The sequence below is a fragment of the Patagioenas fasciata genome, chromosome 4 (genome assembly GCF_037038585.1).
Source record: "Patagioenas fasciata isolate bPatFas1 chromosome 4, bPatFas1.hap1, whole genome shotgun sequence".
Classification (NCBI taxonomy): Eukaryota; Metazoa; Chordata; class Aves; order Columbiformes; family Columbidae; genus Patagioenas; species Patagioenas fasciata.
In genome coordinates this window covers 38,709,994-38,731,131 of record NC_092523.1, presented here as the reverse complement: position 1 = coordinate 38,731,131, position 21,138 = coordinate 38,709,994, and positions in this window count along the sequence as shown.

Below are 21,138 nucleotides of genomic sequence, written 5' to 3'. Positions count from 1 at the left end.
ATGAGAACTTCTTCACTGGTGCTAAATGTAAGCTTCTGTTTCCTCCTGACTTGCCTTTTGCATATGGTCTCTCTCCCCTTAACCTACTCTCAACTCCACAGCAAGTGTGTTCGTCCCCATCTCTCTCCTTTAAGGCTTTTTATTTTATTTTTTTTTTCTTTCTGTGAAGACACCGGTCTTTGGACAAGGAATTAGCTTTTTCATTTGTGAGATTATTTCTTTCTTATTCCTGTATATATACGTATCTGTTGCTAAAGGTCTCTAACCTCAAATATTTTATTTGGTTTCTACCTGTAATTTGACAATCATTGTAGGGGAAAAGAGCTATTGGCAGGCACTTGTGGCATACTGCTGTCATTGAATAACACCCAAAATATATCAGAGTAGGATTTGATTTGGGATTACTCATTTTGAATATAATTTCAAGAATTCATATGGTACATAAATTGAAAAGATTTATGGGATTGGTTGCACCAGATAAATCAAAAGAGTATGTTACTTAAGGGAAAGCAGAGAACTGGGTTTCAGTATCTGCAGTCTGGTGCATGGGAAAGGTAACAACTATTACATCAGTAAAGGTGTATTTGTGGGTGTTTGTTTTGTGTAGGGGTGTGTGTGTGTGTGTTTTTTTTTTTTTTTTGGTTGGTGTTGTGGGGGTTTTTTGTGTGTTTCTTGTTTGTTTGTTTTAATTGAGCTTGCTCAAGTTTAAGAAATATTTTGCCATTCTATAGCAATGCAATAGGTGTATCATCCAAATGAAGAATATTTTCAGCTGGCAATAGGGTATTATACAGTTGTGCTGAAAAACATTGATGCAACTTATTTATGCAGCTCCTATGTTTTAATACCTGTGTTAGCTCCCAAGCCAGAAAAATATATTAGATTACAAAGCTGACAGTATAGCCTTTTGAAAAATATACTTATATTTCCAGTATCAATCTACCTAAAACATCTGCAACTAGTATAGATTTGCATTATGAACAATTGGGTTAGTTGTCAGACACTTTCATGGAAAAGCTGAAATTTAACAGTGTAACATGTTATTGGTTATGGAATAGTGCTGCAGTTTGACATTCATGGAACTTAACGTAACTGAGAAATACAACACAACAAAAGTAAAAGATATTGTTTCTGTTCTGACTTGTGGAATAGATTTCAGCATGAGTAATTTGAGATTTAAAACTGAATTATCCATCTTTTAAACTTGTTTTGGGGGGTGATGTTTGCAAGAAATTAGAAGGCCTGATTTTCTAGCATGAAATTAATTTAGAAAGTTAACTCCAAGAAAAATCTTGCATTCGCAATGAACAAAAGTGTGTTTAATAACTGATGTAATCTGTGTGTGTGCATATTATAGATAAAAACAAATAAATATACAATAGGAGAAGGAAATGAATCTGCATATGTAAATAGGAGGTGTATTTTTGCTCTTGCTAGTCCTTCCACCTGGGAGAAATTCCTTGTAAACTTTTCCAAAATTTCTTCCCCACTGATACTTTGGGACTTGTGTGTCAGGCTGGTGTGCATTGTCTCAGGTGTAGGTTTCTTGTTTTCTTTCACCATGTTGTTTCCAAATCCATCTGTTCTTGCTACAGAGTATCCTCTCTTTTGCTAGTATAGAATCAGTGCCAGAGGGAATGTTTTAGGAATGAGATGACCATATGTGACAGGAATATTAAGAACCTGCAATAACACTTATGAGAGGCTCTGTATTGTGGCAGATGTGTGGGGTGATGCAATGTCAGTGGCTGGGTGCTGCAATGCTCACACATAGTGCTACAAAGGTAAACTTTTAGCCTTTGTTCACAGTGGATACTGATAACCAAAGTTTGTGTCTAGCTCAAGTGAACTTCCTAGTTTTGTTGTTGTTACTTTTAAATACGTCTATATGTGTACTTGGAAAATTGATCTGACTGGCAGTTACTCAGACTCAGAATCTTACGAACTGAGGGTGAGCTTACAAGGGTAGTGTCACTGTGCACTAGCTAAGATTTTTCTAAAGGACTTTGGACTCTCTGATCTAGGATGAATGTTTCCACTCTTCTCTTACTGTGGACATTTAATTTACTCCTTTTTTTTTTTTTTTTTTCCTCCCATCCCAACCTTATTGGATGAGGATTTTTCAGGTCTGTAAACCTATAAATAGAAAAATGTCTCTTGTGTTGTTTTTTTTTTTTCTTTAATTTTGTTAACTTCACACATCTGTGCTGAAAAAATAGCTGGACAGACCTCAGAATGAGATTAGATGTGAATTTTGCAGCCACATGTGTAGTTTGTCAGCGCAGGAAGAGAAGAGTCTGCTTCCTGCTCAATCTTGAGCCTTCAGCCATCTCACTGTTTTTTTCCTGTGAATGTTCACATTTTTTTTCCTTCTTGCCAAACTTCAGTTGGCATAGGCTCTCTCTGTAGAATATGACAGAAAGTATCAGTATGAAGTATCAGTAAAAACAACCTAAAAGCTTTAAGGAATTCAGTTGTGTGATAAAGTGAAGATTAATGCTCCCTATTAAAAAGTACATAATGAGTATGCTTTCATGTTTGGTTTTTTTTTTGATGTTTCACTTCTAAACTTATGTTTTGTTGCATAAATCCTGACTACACATTTTAAATGAAAATTTAAAGCATCGTTTAAGGGTAAGGATTTCAGTACTTCCTAGTCTAATGTATCTTTGGGATCTTGAAGGGGAAGGGTCAGTGGACTTAAGCAAGATAGAAAGTTGATTGGACAATCTGGAATGTGGCTGGAGCAAGGATGGTCCAGTATAAATTCTTCCTTGCTTTGCTGTTAGCAAGTTTGGCTTGGGAAACTGGGTTTCGTAGTGCAGTCTTAAAAGCAAAGTTTCTTTCTCCTCGTCCTTGTGAAGTATTTAGGAGAATAAATTCTGCTGAATTTTGTTGACATAGGTATTATTGAGGTGCGATATTATACTACATTTTTTGGCAGTATGTCCTCAAATCCTATTATATATTTGTAAATAGTTTTTTCAGTATACTTTCAGAAATTTCAAATATAAAATATTTACTTTAGAAAATGGTCAAGAATGTTATCAGATAATCCTCTGGTAAGAAAAACATGCTGCTATTGACTGTTTCAAAATATGTGAAATTAAACAGTGACTTTTTGTTTTCTGTAGCACTTTGATGATAATGCACTGAGACGTGAAAATAACAGCAAAGTGTGCTCAGAAATATTGAGTAAAAGATGTGTACTCTCATTACTACATCCATCTCATAAACCCAAACCACTGGTTTTTCTGCTCTCAAGGATGAGTCCCAGTTTAGTAAATGAGTGATAGATCCAAACTGATACCAAAATGATATCCTAGCTTCATCAGTTTCAGCATACAAGACGTACAGACAGATCTCTTTCTTTGTTTCCTCTGGGTTATTTTGGTTTGTCTTCATCTAGTAACTATTTTTTTTTCAGTGTCACCTTCTAGTCAAACAAAAACCTGTAAGAGAAAGTTGAATAGAGAAATTCCTTTTGATACCTACTTGCATAAAACTACACTTTGCCTAAGATGTTCCTCTTTGTCAACAACAGGATAAATACTTCATAAGCTTCATTGCCCAGTGCAATCTTACGTTCAGCAAAGTAAATGTGTAATTATTCTTAGTTCCTATGCTATTCAAACATTAATTTTAATGCCATCAAATTGAAGTTTGCAAATGTAAATATTGTCATAGTGAAATATGAGACTTGTTTTGTTGTCTTTTTGCAAATTACTTTACCAGAAGTGCCACATTTCATTGTTAGTTCACAGTACTGCCTTAGTCATTAGTGTTCACAAATTCTGTTCTTAGGGGAAAGAGAGCTACTTTGCATGTGAGGTGGTCTGGCCAAAGTCAGCTATGTCTCAAAATTCAAACCTGTCACTTAAAAAAATCTAAAAAATCCAAGGAGCAGTGAGCATATTTCAGAAATCAAAACATAGTTTCTGTTGAAATAATATGTATACAAGTTCTATGAAAATCAATTATCTCTAGTTCTGGTAGACATTCTAGTGGAAAAAGCACAAAAACCAGCTAAAAATTTCAAGTCATAATTATTATTACTCTAATCTGTGTTGTAATCTAATATCTAAAAATTCTATAACATAATGCAGGTAACATCTGATGTATTACTGCAAGGATAAATGATTTGGATGCTAATTAATGGACTAAAATATTCAGGTATACTAAGATCAAAGGTACACTAGGAAGAAAGGGAGATGAAATTGTACAGAGCTGATGGAACTGTTGATTCGATGAGTAGTATTTCAAGAGTACAACGTAAAGTGAGATTTTTAAAACACCTGAGTGAGCTTAAGCTTCATTATCCTTCTTAAAAGATTTCAGGAATAACTATATGGCGACAAAATAAATTGGTAGAAAGTTGTCCAGTTTTTTTTGTGTCACTATGTAAAAACTAGTAGGAGAGTCTTCAGATGTCTTCATTGATCTGCACCAGACATGGTGCATTAATTGTAGAAAACATCTTAAATAAGGTGTAAGCACAGAATTTAGTCTGTAGTGACAAGGTCCTCAAAGTTATAATTTAACCAGACATTAGTGACTTAGGCTGTAAAAGATGAGACAAAATACTTTGAGGTAGAACTAAAAGTATGAAGTAAAGAATGCTATAAAAGAATCAAACTTGTCAGATATGGCTACGTGTTCTAGGTGTTTTTCTCCTTCACATTAAACTTAAATTTCTGGACTTTAAAAACAAACAAAAAAATTAGATCTGATCTCTTTTTCTCTACTGACTTGTTAAGTACATTTCTGTTCCTTGTACTGTTGTAAACTATTAATGTTTCCTGTTTAATTCAGAAAAAACAAATGGCAAATGTTAATGTGTCACTTTAAAAAAAAAAAAGCTGTAATTTATAGATATTGACATTTGTGGGGTTGGAAAATAATTGTATTGAATAAACAGAAAACTTTGTTTTTACTAATCTTTTAAAATACCAGTTAATTTTAATGATAGCTAATATCTATGTGCAACTTGGTCCTGGACAGATGGTTATGCCTAGTTTTTCCTGTAGTTTCTTTTTTTGTGTTTTATTTGGCGATGGTGTTGTTGGTGTTTCTGTGTGTTGTGGTGTGTTGTGTTTTGTTTGTTTGTTTCTAACCTTGAGATAAAGGACTTGCCTATCCCAGAGCTTTTAAGAAAGAGCACTGCTTCTCTGAAATAAGTACTTATCCTTACGTTGCCCCTTGGACTTCCTGGATATTTTCTTCTATTAGTCAACTGGAAGCATTTTTGCAATGGTAATAAGCCTCTTCTCAGGCATTTGCTGTGCCTAACTGAATGTTTAAAGATTGTATGACTCATAATTTCATAGTTAGACAAGAAACGACATGATATATGTATGGAAGGCGGCAGTAATTGTTATTTGTATTAGAGATGAGTTACTGTTGGATTAAAATGTCTTTTGTTATTTTGTGATTATCATCTCCAAAAAAATTCCTTTTCAAGTTTACTTCTGAACTTGACCTGCTGTTGAAAACTGATGCAGAAACTAATAGACTTTCTGTATAAGAAAAAAAGGGTAAAGTTTTCACGTAAGCCTTCAAGTTTGCAACTTGGTTAAGTTCTGACATTTGCCTTTTTTGTTTGGTCTTTATTTTCTGAGCTTATTATTACAAAATTATCAACTCCTTTTATTGGTATGGGAATAAAAGGAATCCAGGAAAACACCAGCAAAAATGATGAATAGTTCAACAGATTTAGTGGTAGCTTTTTATTCTACACATTAAAGGCACTATGAGACAGTGAGTCTTATGATGATTGAACACCCAAATAAAAACTTTTCTTCCATAAGCTGAATCTTTACGTTACTAGCAAATGTGTTTTCAGTGTCTTTCTGTAGATTTGGAAGACAAATTTGGGGATTGTGATGTGAAATCTTGCCTCCCTCTGTATCTCTCAAAGGAGCTTCTGGTACAATGAATAACATAGCTGCATTTTCTACTTTCTCAAAATGATGGGGATGATGACGGTATGAAATGAAAATGGAAGTAGTATGAGGATTTGAGGGATGTTAATGAGGAGCAGTCGTAGGCATCAGGTTACTATGAAGCTAATAAATCCAGAAAACCCCAACAGAAAACAGCTGAAAGACTTGGAGAATATGAGAGGGAAATTAGCCTAGGAGGAACTTGAGTGGGATTGCAAAGTATCAAAATTCTTATGAAGAGCCATGGGTGCTGGCAGTTGAGGGCAGGTGGAGTATCCAGAGGGCATTACCAGAGGATGCTGCAGGATGGGAAGACCCAGGGTACTGAAGAACACAAGGAACTAAGTTGTCTGTGACTTGTCTCAGATGTGCCTGTGAAGAAGAGGAAGAATGGCAAACAAAATGAATTCTGAAAACAGGCATTTGCTTTGTGCTCAGTTTCCTATCATACAACCATTAAAATATCGTTTATTTCACTAACCTACTCCAACCAATGACTATTTTCCAGCAAACAGCCATCACAATGAGTGTTCTCAAGTGTTTTGCCTCAGCTCCACAGTGTTCTGAATGTCAGAAACACAGTCCTGGATAGAGACATCCATCCCTTACTTTATATTGCTTTAATTGATGCTTTACACATTTTTTGGATGTATTATGGGTATCTACAGGCAAGAATCAAATTTTACAAGTTAAGTTTTGTGACTACACAATAATGCTTCATAGATGCAGAAATCTGATATATCTGACACTTGCACTGAATGATTTTCATTAGCACATCTAGAAATTGTTGGAAACCAGAGAATAAATTATTGACTTTTTAAAGCTTTTCTGTAACAGGAAGCTAGTGAATACAAATGGTACGACAGTAATGTTATTGAATTTAGGTGGCTGCTTTTTCACTTGAGTCCACTCAAATAGAATTTCAATTTATTGAATAGGACAAACTGAATGCAAAAATCATTAGCAATGTCAAAAGTTACTTATTTAACTAGATTTTGATCTCAAAGATTGTAGTGAAGAAAAATGTGAAAAATGAAAATAATCTTTATATACAACACATTCTGGTATAACATTGAATTGCATTTAGAAAGTTGCTTAATATCCTTCTTAAAACACAGTGAAGAGACAGATTAGAAGATCCCTAAGGTGTCAAAACCAACACCTGCTATTTTGTGTTCTTGGAGAATTTTTGCTTCAATGAGTTTAGAAACCTTCTTTTGTTCTTACAGCTCTTTTTGTGACAATTATGTAGAACAACAGAGATCTTGCCAAGATCAGATGAAATACAGATTGTGGATGTTTGCTGTCTATGATAAGAGAAAAATTTGCAGTTGACCATGTATTTCTTTCCTGTGTGTTTTTTAATGTGATAATCCTTTTTTTGTTTTGTAAATTAATGTTAAAGCAGTTGTTCCAACTTGATTACACTTCAACTGATTTTTAGTAATCTTTTGTGAGTACTTTAGAAGTGAATTAACATTGCTAGGTCAAATTTAAATGCTTTTTTGTGGTCTCTGATATTCTACTTAGTTGTATCTCAAAAGTCCTATAGGTTTTGTCTAATTGCATTCCAATGCAATCTTAGACTGGATCCATGGTATCTGCAAACACATGTGGCTTGAGCAGAACTGTTACCCCAGCCTCCACTTCTAGCATCTTGATACTTGTGTCCAAGGAAGAATCACTTCCTTCCAACAGATGTTAGATGACCATTTGAATATTAACATATTTGACTTTAAGACATCCTACACTGTTCATTCCAAAAAGAAAGTTTTTGGTCCTGTGTTGGCTGTTTGAATGTTGCTGCAAATAACAGCATATATTCTTTGTGGAAGTCATATGTTTGAGTAGAATCATAGAATGGTTTGGGTTGGGAGGGACTTTGAAGATCATCTAGTTCCAACCCTCCCTGCTGTGGGCAAGGATATTTATTGTCGACTAGACCAGGTTGCTCAAAACCCCGTCCAACCTGCCTTGAATGCTATCAGGGATGGGGCATCCACAGCTTCTCTGGGCAGCCTGTTCCAGTGCCACCTACCATCATGGTAAAAAATTTCTATATTCTTTTAGTTTGATGCTAATACCCCCTTGTCCTATCACTATATCCTATTTGTAATAAGTCTCTCTTCAGCTTTCCTGGAGGCCCCCTTTAGGTACTGGTAGGCTGCTATAAGGTCTCCCCAGAGCCTTCTCTTCTCCCAACTGTCTCAGCTTGTCTTTATAGGAGAGGTGCTCCAGCTGTCTGATCATCTTTGTGGCTTCCTCTGGACTTGTTCCAACAGGTCCATGTCCCTCTTTATGTTCAGGGTCCCAGAGCTGAATGCAGTACTCTAGGCCGGGTCTCACTAGAGCAGAACAGAGGGGGAGAATTCCCTCCCTTGACTGTCTGGCCACGATTCTTTTGATGCAGCTCAGGATATAGTTGACTCATGCCAGCTCATGTTGAGTTTCTCATCAACAAACATCCCCAAGTCCTTCTCCTCAGGGCTGCCCTGAATCCATTATCTGAACAGCCTGTATTTGTGGTTGGGGTTACCCTGACCAATATGCAGGACCTTGCACCTGGCCTTGCTGGACTTCATGAAGTTTGCACAGGCCCACCTCTCAAGCCTCTCTGTATGGCAACCTTTCCCTCCAATGTGGTGACTGCACCACACAGCTTGGTGGCACTGGCAAACTTGCTGAGGGTGCGCTCAATCCATACGCTGTTTATGTCCTTTCATACAAGACAAAGGGGTGGAAAATGCTGCTGCTTGTATGCTGTAGGATAGGAGGAAGCTTCAGAAAAGCACATGCGAGGAACTGATTTGAGTCTGCAGCTAGTGTGAACTGGCATAAATGGTAGAGCAGTATGATCCTGAGAATTTGTGGGGTAACACAACTTGGAGAGAAACCACAGACCTGTAGTATTTGTGTGAGTGCTCAGAACCTCAGGGGACCAGTGAGATCAGTCCTGGCATGATGACTGGGAAACCCACGCACATGGCAAAGATTGGAGAGAGAAGTCTGGGCTCCTTGTGACATTTCAGAACTCAAGCCATCCACCACCATTGGCATTGCACAGCCACTCATGCTCTTGTTCCTCTTGTGTTTCTTGTATTCAGGGGTTGATTGCCAACTGTTATTTTTGCTTTTCCAAAGCAAGCAGGATTTTTTTTCCTAAAGTAAGATACCTATGAGAAATTAGGAGTGTCTTCTCATTTATAGTTTCTGACAGAAATAATCCCTGCTTATGCTACTCCATTTGGTAGTAGTCTTACATGTTTTACTTTTTTCATAAAGTTTTTATTCATGGAGACTTTTCATTTTACTCAGGATTTACTGAGTTTTACTCTAACAAACTTACTGCTTGTACAGCTTTCTTCCCTCTGCCCTCCTGTTTCTTTCCCCCTCAAACCCAACCTTTTACCTCTTTACTTTGACTTTCCACATGGTATTTCTCCTAGACTACAGCAGCCTCTGGGCTTTTCAAACTAAATAGCTTGCAGCTGTTGTTTATATGGTCTAGTTGCAGAGAAGTATTGCTCTGAAAGGTGCCACACTTTTATCTTCCTGCTACTATGAAGTAATATATTCATATTACCTTAGGCAAGCATAGTCTTTCTCAACATCATTTCAAGTGGAAATAATGCCTTAAAATAGGCTGATGTGATAAAAGGAGAGTTTCCTATCATATGACAGCAGCTATTAAAGGAATATACTGTTGCCTAATAAATATACTACCAAGTCTTTTGACAAAATAGTTCAGCCAAACACCATCAGCATATTGCTCTGACAAGCCCACAGAGATCTTGGTCAAGGTGAGATGACACTGATATTCGTCCTAACCTGAGGTCTGATAATGAGATCTCTGACTTACGTTTGGAACAAATCAGATTAAAATAGCCCTGTCTCATCTAGGTTAGTCTTTACAAGGTAAAAACTGCCAATTTTTTACTGCCCATCACAAGTTTGAGACTTTTAGTCGTTAGCAAAGAAAGCTCTATTACAATAGCAGAGGGAAATCAATTTGGCTTCTGATTTTTACATGTGGAAATTAAATGAAAAATAAATTTCTTGCGTCATAATTAGGACTACTGGCAAGGAGTTAAATGGCAGTGCTAATGATAGACTGTAGACATAAGCAGGACCAACTGCAGTCTAACAAATAATCAAGGTAAGCTCTGGTATGTTCTGAACCATGTATTTGTAAGTTCTAGCATGGCTGGATGAAAGATACATTTCAGGGACAAAAGGCCCAACAAATATTCCAGTGTTCGAAGGAGAGAATCTCTTTTTTTTCCCCCACCCTGTAACTTCTGATACATAAGGCAACGTTCACAGAAAGCTGAATCACTTGGATGTGAATCGGGCTATGCAATATGCTTCTGCATGGTGCAAAATTGATAAGGCTGTGTTTTATAAGGGAACTGAGGTATTTTTATCTGGTGGGGCTGATGCCTTTCTGCTCAGTTTTCAGCTAGTCACCAGCTCCTCTGTGGGTAGATCAGGGTTGAATCTTTTCCTGACCAGTTATAAAAGCAGTTCCAACATTTGGACAAAGTCAAATAAATAGGTTTAGTCATATTAGAGCCTACGGTCAAGCAGGGTGGTGTTCATTCTTGCAGATGTCACAAATAGGGTGAGAAAATAGCTGCAATAGATAAAGTTGTTAGGGGTGTGGTGTGGTGTGGTTTTTTGTGATAGTGTGTCTATTGTAAATATACTTACCATCATACGAAAAAGGTTGTTCCCCCAATCGAAGTAGGTATATGGCTGTAATTAATAATAGTAGTCTGCTTACCCTTTCTTAAAAATATAGAAAATTATTGTTAAACATTGTTTTTTCACCTCCTTTTTTTTTTTTTTTTTTTGTTTTCTCCTTTTATGTAGTTCAGAGAAATACTTTATAAAGTGTTATTAACAGGAGCTCTACCATGGCTAGAAAGACTTTTCTTATTAAACTTGCACTCAGCAAGTCTAAAGGAGCTGATTGCTAAATTTAAGGAAATCTAACATTATTTTTCCTTGGTAATCGTTGCTTTTGAATACTGTCAAAGGAACTTTGGTCTCCTTTTCCCCATTGTAGCACTCTGCTACTTTTGATTGTCCTACTGATAAAGCTTTATAACAAATACTATTGTGGGTAAGAAGATAAAAAGTCCAATTTGCTGGTTCAGTTTTAATTTCACAGCTCAGTGATTATTTCAAAATACACACTGGTTGGCTGAGCTACATCTGTAGACAAATACTGATTTTTAGTTTTTTTCTTATTTTTTTAATGCGAATAATTACTTTACCTACTCCTGAATTTTTTTTTTTTTTTAATTAAGAAAACAGTAAAAATTTCTACTTATTTGGTCAGAAGAGTAACATGAAACTTTGAGTTAGTGTTTTTACTGTTATTAAGGAGACAGCAAAGGCAGTTTTAATTTTATTTAAAAAAAACATAATTTTAGTCCTTCTTAGTAATAATTTCTTCCTGGAACTGAGTCATCAGAAGTTGTCTCTGTATCTCCATTGAGACCAATGGAGACCCCCTGATTCAAAAAAAAAAATGCTGTTGGTATTAGTAACAGCTTATTGTTGCTCTCTCGAGCCTCTATCTAATGTCTCCATTCAACAAAACCTGTTAGGACCTCCACACCTTTTAAACACAACAGGATGTTTCTGACCTCAGTGCAAATAATGTACAATGTAGACCTTTCGGATGTCTGTCCAATGTGCTGCATTAATGTAAACGTTTTGTGAAAAACCATTGGTTTGGAAGAGTCAAGAAGTGTAGGCAAAGGCTGTGGTACAAAGACCTTGCCACAGAATCACAGAATGTTAGGGGTTGGAAGGGGCCTCAAAAGATCATCTAGTCCAATGCCCCTGCCAGAGCAGGAACATGTAGATGAGGCTACACAGGAAGGTGTCCAGGTGGGTTTTGAATGTCTCCAGAGTAGGAGACTCCACAACCCCTTGGGCAGCCTGTTCCAGTGTTCTGTTACCCTTACTGAGAAGAAGTTTCTTCTCAAATTTAAGTGGAACCTCTTGTGTTCCAGTTTGCACCCACTACTCCTTGTCCTATCATTGGTTGTCACCGAGAAGAGCCTGGCTCCACCCTTGTGACACTCACCCTTTATATATTTATTAACATTAAAGAGGTCACCCCTTAGTCTCCTCCAAACTAAAGAGACCCAGCTTCCTCAGCCTTTCAGTCTTTTCAGTCCATTGATGTTTAAAAATACACGTATGGAAACTACATGAAACTATTTTCTTGTGCAGGGAAATCTTGCTGTTTGGATTTTAGAGCTTTGCTTTTTTATTGAAACTCACTGTCTCACAAAACACTCAGGTTTTTGTATATTTTTTTAATGCACAAGACCTCTCCTTGCTCCATGTGTGATTTGGTCTCATGGATCTCTTCTGGTCTGTATTTGATTTTGTGGTGTTTTCAGGCTGGTTTGTTTGTTTTCCTCTCCTTTCTCTCCAAGTTCCAGTGTAGTTTTTGCTGAAGACACTTTTTTTTTTAAATAACCTGTATTAAACCGTTTCTTTACACGTAATGTGAAAGGAACCTTACTTATAAACACAAATGTAATACATAAACCCTTAATTTGGGGAATACTTATATTGTTTAACTTAATAACTTTGTCTTGTGCTTAGGCATTGATTTTACCTAATGATATGATTAGTTATGAGCAATACACACTGGAATAGTGTTTCATGTAACTCAGGTGTTGGATCATGAGGGACAAATCTCAGAAAATAAGAAAACTATTTATGCGTTGCTATGAGATGAAAGCAATGAAAATAAGATTCTAGAGTAGAACCTTTCATAAAAAGCAAAATAACCATATTTCACTAACTTTTTATTTAAGCAAACCACAGAGTCATTGGGAGTTCTTCTTATCTAACAATAAAATAACAAAATGGAGGAATTTGGGATTGTGTTACTTTGTCCAGAATGAAGCTTTAACATCTTGTGAGTTCCCATTGAACCGTAGTTAGTTCAGTCTTACTGCTTACTGAATACAATGTTCAGATTCGTGGTGCAGGTGTGTAAATGGGATCTTATAGAAAGCTAAAATGGCATTGTAAAATTAATCTGAGTGACTTATACACAGCTGTCCTATAATTGAATTAGCTACAATAGTCCACTTCTGAGGTATTAATAAAGTCTCTTTTGAAATTGTTTTCAGAAACTGTGCCTGATTTGAGTCAGTTTCTTAAGTCTTTTTCTTGTACTTCTCTTTCACTAGAATTTTTTTTCTAAGCACTTGTTGGTACAGTGTGAATAGATGCACAAGAATCATACATAACAATGCAGCTTAAGTGGCTTTTTTGTATTATATAGGCAAACCAAAAGCTACATCAACTTCAGAAGATGTTTTTCAATCTATTACAGAGTCACAAATTGATTTTGAGTACAGAGTGGGTTTCTGGAGTAACTTCTGCTGATGAAGTTGAACCACTGAAGTTTTCTGAAACTTAATTTCTTCAGTGAGGAACTCAGACACTTTTCTGTGTCCTCATTAGCTGAGGCTGATGAAACAAGAATTTTTTTTATAAAATATGTCCCTTACATGCAAACCATACATAGTCTAGTCAGCAAAGGAAAACCCATCCATATTTATAGGCATACTTAAATGCATTTGGCATTTATTTTTTCCAACTGTAAGAAATCCAGTAAAATTACATGCTGCTTAAAGTGCAGAAAAACAGATTCTCTAGCTGTAAAGGTGTTTGTAGATTGTAGCTCTAAGATACAATAACCCCAAGTGATAAAGGGGTTAAAAGAGTGAAAATATAACCTTACAGGTTGATAGTAGTCATAATGGTACTTAGCTCTGCTTGAGGAAGATGTAATGTCTTTTGCATTGCTATCGGATTAAAATATCCTTTCACTTGCTCTCAAAGAGTTTGATCTTACTGTATTAAATAATGTAAAGTTAGCATTGGACCACTCTTCCCTGCGTAGATGGCAAGAATAATTCTAAAGCTTGTTATTTAAATGGCATGAATATAAACTTGGTAACACAACACAGACCTAAGAAAGCCAAACTTCCACTGCAGCATTAACATGACTTTTAACTGGCAGGTTTGTTCTTCTGAAGTTCCTTTGTGAAAATGTAGCTCTCATTGATCTTTCAAGCTAGTTTTTAGTTTACAAGCATGCTTCTCCCAGTTCACAAGGGTCTCCCTTCCTTATTTCTCCTAGCTCACTCTTCTCTCTCTCATCACTAGTGCTGAAGTTTATGAAACAAAATCTGATTGGGAAACATGGTGACTCCAACAGTTACATAATAAATGAGGCTCTGGGTGTTGCTATTAGAAGAGGATTATCATTCTAGGCTTCAGAGTGTCAACTTCACAGCCTAGAGTCTGAAAGTTTGACTGCTGTGAAAAATCTGGATCTCTGAAAAAGCTTCTGGAAGTGTCACTTGAAGAAGAAAGTAATCTTGTTTCTCAAAACTCATTTTCTAACAAAACAATGTATCTATACATTAAAACAAATAAATGCAAACAAAGAAAGAAATAAAACCCAACCCATGACCATATTATTATCATAACGTAACTTCAATATGTTTTGGAAATAAAAAGTTCATGTTTCTAATATCAGAAACTAGAGCATGCCTAATAGATATATTAATTTTCCTAGTGTTTCTGCATTGCTTTTCTGTAAACAGAATGCCCATTTACTGTCTGTCAGTACATCAAAGAGTTTGGAAGGAAGATCAGATTTCTTCAAGAGAAAAGACCCTGTTCAGGAAACTCTGAATAGTGTGGAGCTGTTGTCTTTTCATTTCTTCCTTCACGGCTGGAGATGATACCAAACAGTGCTAAGATTCATAACTAATGAAGAATGAAACCTGGACAGAAATAAATCAAGTTATGTGTTTTGTTTAAAAAATAATTATGCATAATAGTATGAGCTCTTTATTTTCATCTATTTAATGCGCTTGTAGTAGCTGACTAATCTGTACAGAAAAGAAGTATTGGCTCCAGATTCTTGAAAAGCTATTTCAGATATAGCAGGGGTGTCAAACTCATTTTCACTGAGGGCCATCAGCCTTGTGGACTGGTAACATTTATACAGTCCTACAATTATATTTGGCCCTTTGAAGGCAACCATGAGGCCCATGTGGCCCCAGGTGAAAAATCAGTTGGACACCCCTAAGATAGAGTAACTCTTAAGTTCAGTTACACAAATTCCCATTACGTGGTAAAAATTACTCAGTGAATTGAAATCCTATGAAGACTTTAATTATGAAATTGCTTACTTCCTATCTGCTGTCCTGTAGCAAAATTGCTGCACTTAGTTCCTGTAGATAGTACCTCAAATACTTTTGAAGCATCTTAGATAAGTATTTAATATAAACATTGCTACCTGTCACTGTATTACCTAACTTAGCTTTGTAAAATCTTGATTCTATGTTACTTCTGTTCGAATTTCAGAGAGTTAAATAAGAATACATGATTGGGGTTTAACATGGTTGAAGTTACATGATTATTCCAAGTATATATGGCTTGTGATTTCTATTAATAATCCACCTTTTATCTAGTGTGTGATTAAATAAAAAGAAACTGGTCAGAGCACAAATCTGTATTTTCTGCTTAGTATCTTTTTGGAAGCACATGTAATATTTGGATTGGATTCTGTATCAAAAGACAGGGTGATATTTTGCTTTGGATTAAACAGTTTATAAATGAACAATGCTATTTAGAATCTGTCTTGTATGAACAGCAATGCTATTTTAAAACCAACAATAAACCCCTATCTGATGTCCACTCTCTGCTCTTGCTTTCGGCAAAGTCAGCTTACTTCACCAGATAAGCCTCCTTTTAGTTGACAGTCAAGTCAATAATGACAACAGAAACTATTTGGTTAAATCCCCTGTAGTTCAGTTGTAGTAAAAATGTCTCAGGGGTTTTTCCAGGATTCGACTTTGCCTGTCCAGTATCACAGAAGCGTTGTAATGAAGAACTGCAAATGTGTGTGTACAAAAGCACGTGCTGGAAGGAAATCAGTTCTTGTCTGCATTTCCCTCACTGTCAAGGTTTAAAGCAAAGCGACAATAAACTGTGGTAGATGCTCTCTGTTAATCCCTCCTGCCATAAAAGGTGATAGAAAGATAAAGAAGAGAGTCTTTAATTTAGAAAGAGTCATGTAAGTTGGAAAAGTTTTAAAAGGCTTTACTAATGCTACTAATAAATAGTAAATATATACGAAACCAATGTTGAAATGCTCAATATGGAGTTGGCATCACTCCAGCAGTGATAGAGCTGGGAGCTGGTGTGGCTCCAGCAGCTGCAGGGCAGGTGCCCAGGAGTCATGGGCGGGACTTCACAGCAAACTGGAAACTGGATTTCAGGGATGCAGGACCTGAGGCCTGTAGATAGGGTCCTTTCTAGATGCCGGTCATGTTTGAAGAGAGAGGAGGCCCTCGTGATGACTCTCTTATATAGGGGGTATGATGATTATGGGATGGAATATTCAGTTGATCAGTTTAATCACCTGTTCTGTCCGTTCCTCCTTTCAAATATGTCCTGTTATCAGTTAACCTTGGTTACCATAGTAGTAAATCTAAACATGAGCTTCTTCAGTATTCTGTTGGTCCTCTTATCAGCACCAAGTACGGTTTCTGGGGAAAATATGCAGTTAGAAGGCACTTAGCTGAAAGGTAAGTAAAAGTAAAAGTAAATCACTAAAAAATCACTAAAAGTAAACTGGTCTTGTTTTTAACAAGACCAGGGCACACACACAACATATAGACTGTCTCCTATGGAAAACTATTTTCACAGATCCACATTCCAAAATAAATCTTTTGTATTTCCCTACCTTCCTTGGTAAGTGAAGGTTAAGCCATGCCATCTGCTCTATCTACGTTTTATTTCATTACTTCATTGAGCTGACAAAAACTTTTAATTGTGAATTAACCAATTCTTTGAACTAATGAAAAAAATGAAAATGATACAGGTCTTAAGACTTATTTTGCAAGAAAAAACAGACACTTCCATTCCTTGAAGATGCTTGTTATAGAAATTACAAGTTCATTTTTTATCTTAACATTAAAGTAAAATTGAAGCATAAAATCTTCCCCCCCCCCCCCCCCCCCCCCCATTTATGTATTAGGGAAATAAATCTATTAAATGATTGGGAACGATTTTTGTCACATGTGTCATTCAATGTACAGTACTAGATTATTCCTCATCTATAGGAATTTTCTAATAATGATATGAAACCAAATAGGAAACTGTTGCATTAGTGGAAAATTGCTGGTTGAGTAACAATGGCCTTCTAGTATCAAATAGAGATTTTTATTCTCCTTTTAAAGTCGTTTGGAGAAAGACACAAACATTCTTTTTAACTGTGTTTACACATCTTGAGTCTTTCACAAGATTGGAAATATGTTTGTTAAGGTAATGACATTTTTCAGTTAAATTGCCTTGCTTTTCTTCCGTAATTGAGATGTCAAAAGCTTTTATAAAAATGTGTTAATAATATTTTATGGTTATTACTGAAAAAAAATCTATATTTGAGAGATAAGAAGTAAGTACTTCAAGTTCTTCAAAGGAAAAATATGGATCAATTATATGGGAGTTGATAATTTTTTGAATTTATGTAAATAACAAAAGACGAATGATTCGCCCTTATACTGCATCACTCTATACTAGTTGAAACCTATAGACTTAGAACTTTGCATATAAAACTTGACTTTTTAAATCTTTGAAATTACAGGTATTGTCTGTTAATACAGTACACACATTGATTATTTTTCTACATTATTTAAGTATGTATGTGTACGTGTGTATGCGTGTGCATACATATTTCCAAGGGGCAGTGGTCTAGAAAATATTCCATCGAGATTACTCGTGGATGGTAACTTGATTTAATAAAGACTCCCCTACAAAATCTGTGCAGAATTATGATCTCTGGTGTATGTTATAAATACACACTCAATTTGAATGTAAACCAGTGCTGGGTATGACCTAAAACCAAAACCCACCTTTCTGGTTATGTTAGACTGCCTTGCACAAAGAGAGGATTCATGTTTTTACCAATAACAATGGTAAGAAATGAAAAATAAATTGAAACGGTAATTAAAAAGGCCCATACTCTTTGTCTAATATATGTATATATACAGTATATATTAATAAATTAGCATCATCCGTGTTCACTCTTAGTTATGATCACAAAAATTCAAGTATTAGACCAGCTAAAAGACCATGAGAACTGTGAGAAAGTCTGGAAGAGAAAAAAAACTTTTCTCTCATCCGAAACTAGTGCCCAGAACAAAAAATAGCACAATGAAGAATAGACTACAGGAAATAACAATTATTGTAGTTTCAGGAAGACTGCACTTTTGTATTTTTCATTATCTGAGGTAAACAGACTTTGAAATCAGAATAACTTGTTAAAGGAAAAAATAATTTCATTTGCAATAACAGAATTTTCCTCTAAGTTCACAGGATTAAAAATATTCTGTGGTTTATTTGGAATTTTTTATCTTTTCCATTTTCTCTTTAACATGATAACAGACGGGAAGTGGTTGAGATGATATAGAAGACTTGATGATCCCTTCCTTTATGGGGGAACAAAATACTTAGAAGAGAGATTTATAATTAACCGATAGTAAATTCTTTATTTTATAGAGTGTTCCTTCATGTTCTGCTTTCAGCTACTGCTTTCTCCTGTGCTAACAAGTGAACGTAACGGTCATTATGCTTTCCAAGAACTTTAGTACACTTCAGGTGATTTCCATGGATATTGGGAACTGTATAAAATAAAATCCATGCTATTTTTCTGATTCGTTGTGTAGAGAAAGTAAACTTAAGCAGGAAACTTGCTGAAGTTCACAAGTGGATCCAAGATAGAAATACAAATGAAGATCTGACAGTTTTTATTTTCATTTCTTGTACTCTAGGTCAAAGTAAGAAACTGGTTGTGTTGCGTTTGTGTTGCATCTTTAATCAACACATTGGTCATTATAGATAGATCTTTGGATATCTGTGACCTTGGAAAAAGTTCTCTTTACTGTTGGCTAGCCTCAGCACAGCAATGACAACTCACTTTTGAAATTCTGTATTTCTGAAACTCAGTAATCTGAACCAAGACAGCAAACCTGAGATATTTATGACATGTAACCTTACTTTCCTTTTCCTCACTATGTATGTAGGTGATGCTTCTGTCTTTCAAAGTAGTCTCATTTTGTTGCACTGTTTCTCTTTATCTCTGTATTCTATAAACAGCCCTCAGGATTAGGCTTTTATTTGGTCTGTCTTGGGTTTTGTTTGGGCCAAACTTTCTTATAGGGAGGAAAAAAAACATGATTCAACAAGTGTGATGGGCGGAAGGTGAGAACTAGCAAAGAGAAAAATACTATTTATGACTCCTTAAGGGGAAAAAAAAGTGCTTCATTTGGGAAAAAAAACAACAGAGAGCTTAAACATTGTTGATGTAAGATTATAGCTCCCTAGTTTTGTAATTTGGCAGTTGTAGTTGAGCCATACCAACACTCAGTAATTGTTTAGAATGTTATAAATCTAAACATGACAATGATTAGAATATAATTTAGTTTTCATAAACTTAAAGTGATAGTTTACTTTGTTGTTTAAAACTTTGAATTTTTTTCTTCCTGTGAAGATTTTTGACATTCTACAACTTATCTGGCTAAGGGATGAAAAGATATGCCTGAAGCTGTTTCCTACCGAACATTTTTGAAGTTGTTTTAAAAAATGGGCTAGATAACCACATCAAGAGCATACAGTAGCCTGAAAATCAAGGTACTTGTATGAGATGTGACAGTGCTTGCATGAGTTCTGCTATGCTTATGCCAGGCCAGAATGCTGAACAAAATCTCCCTGTGCTAGGCCAATAGTATAGCCACCAGTCTGGTGCTTTTGATGTAGGGGTCATATAGCACTGCTTAAAAAATCTTTTTCATCTGCAGAAAGTTTTCAGAATAGATCACTTGCTGATTTTTTTTTTTTTGTTCTTTTTCTGGTGGTCAAGCCCTGCAAATGACCTTTTTCCTCCAAAGTCTTTTAAAAAATGATCTTGGTAATTCCTACATTGACTCTAAAAGCAATCATTTGTAGAACTTTTAAGAATACATGCCAGTTTATTTTATTTGAGAAAAAAAATTTGACTAACATGATCAGCTGCAGGTGGCTATGAGCCTCATCACACCAGGGTCAGTCAGGTTTTGTGGACTAGTGTTTCCAGCTACTCATTCCCAATTAGTCCCAGCATAAGAAAAAAGGAAGTTTCTGCCACTGTTCTGGCAACTTATACAAAGAGGTAAGAAAAAAGAGTAGTTCCATGAAAGTTACTACTTCATCAGAGTGACTGACTATAGTTAAAGATGACTTGCACACCTGTTTTTAGGCTTCATTAAAAAACAAAATGGCAACTAACCCCAGATGATATCATCATGTAAACACTTGCATGCAGTGAAGGCGTTATAATTGTGCTAAAATCATCTGAAGAGGCTTGTGAAATGCATGACTGCTTATCACTGCAGTTTTCTGAAGCATGAATATCAGTCGTTATTTCCTCTGGAAATGTAGTGATGGAAAGCTATAGAAAAAATAGCTCTGGGAATATTTCCCTTGTCTGGTTTAGCTATGTTTGTCTTTCTGTTTTCCTCCTGGATTAAGTACAAGAATGTGTAAGGAATTCTGGTATGCACACTTCCATAAAGAGCAAAACCAAAACCAAAAAAACCCAAAACAAAGAAAAAAAGCAATAGTCTGTATTTGCTCTTAAAATACAGAAAGTTATCTATTTTTTTTTTTTTCAGATGTGACTCATTAAAATCAGTAATGGGACATAGCTTTTATATAAATCTTGCAATTGTAAAGTAGCCTTGTGAGCAAATACAGCAAGATAATTTCAGCATTTTCGTAGAAGTAGAACCAAACCCAAACAGTGTCTGGGCCATTTCAAGGTTGAATCAAACCTGTGTATTTTCCTGTATAGTTAAATTTCATCTGTTGATACTGTGTATTTCTTTGGGGCTCTAGACAAAGGACAAATGTCTTTCACTTCACTTACTATGGGAATCACTGGCTTGGCATCTATATCTCTGCTTTAACACAGCTCAAAAACATCTGCATACTGTACAATTCCTTGCCAATTAAAATAATTTGCTATTTCTAAACAATAATTTGAATGTAAAAATGTTTGTCTCACTCTTGCTCATGACTAATTGTTCATAATCTGGTA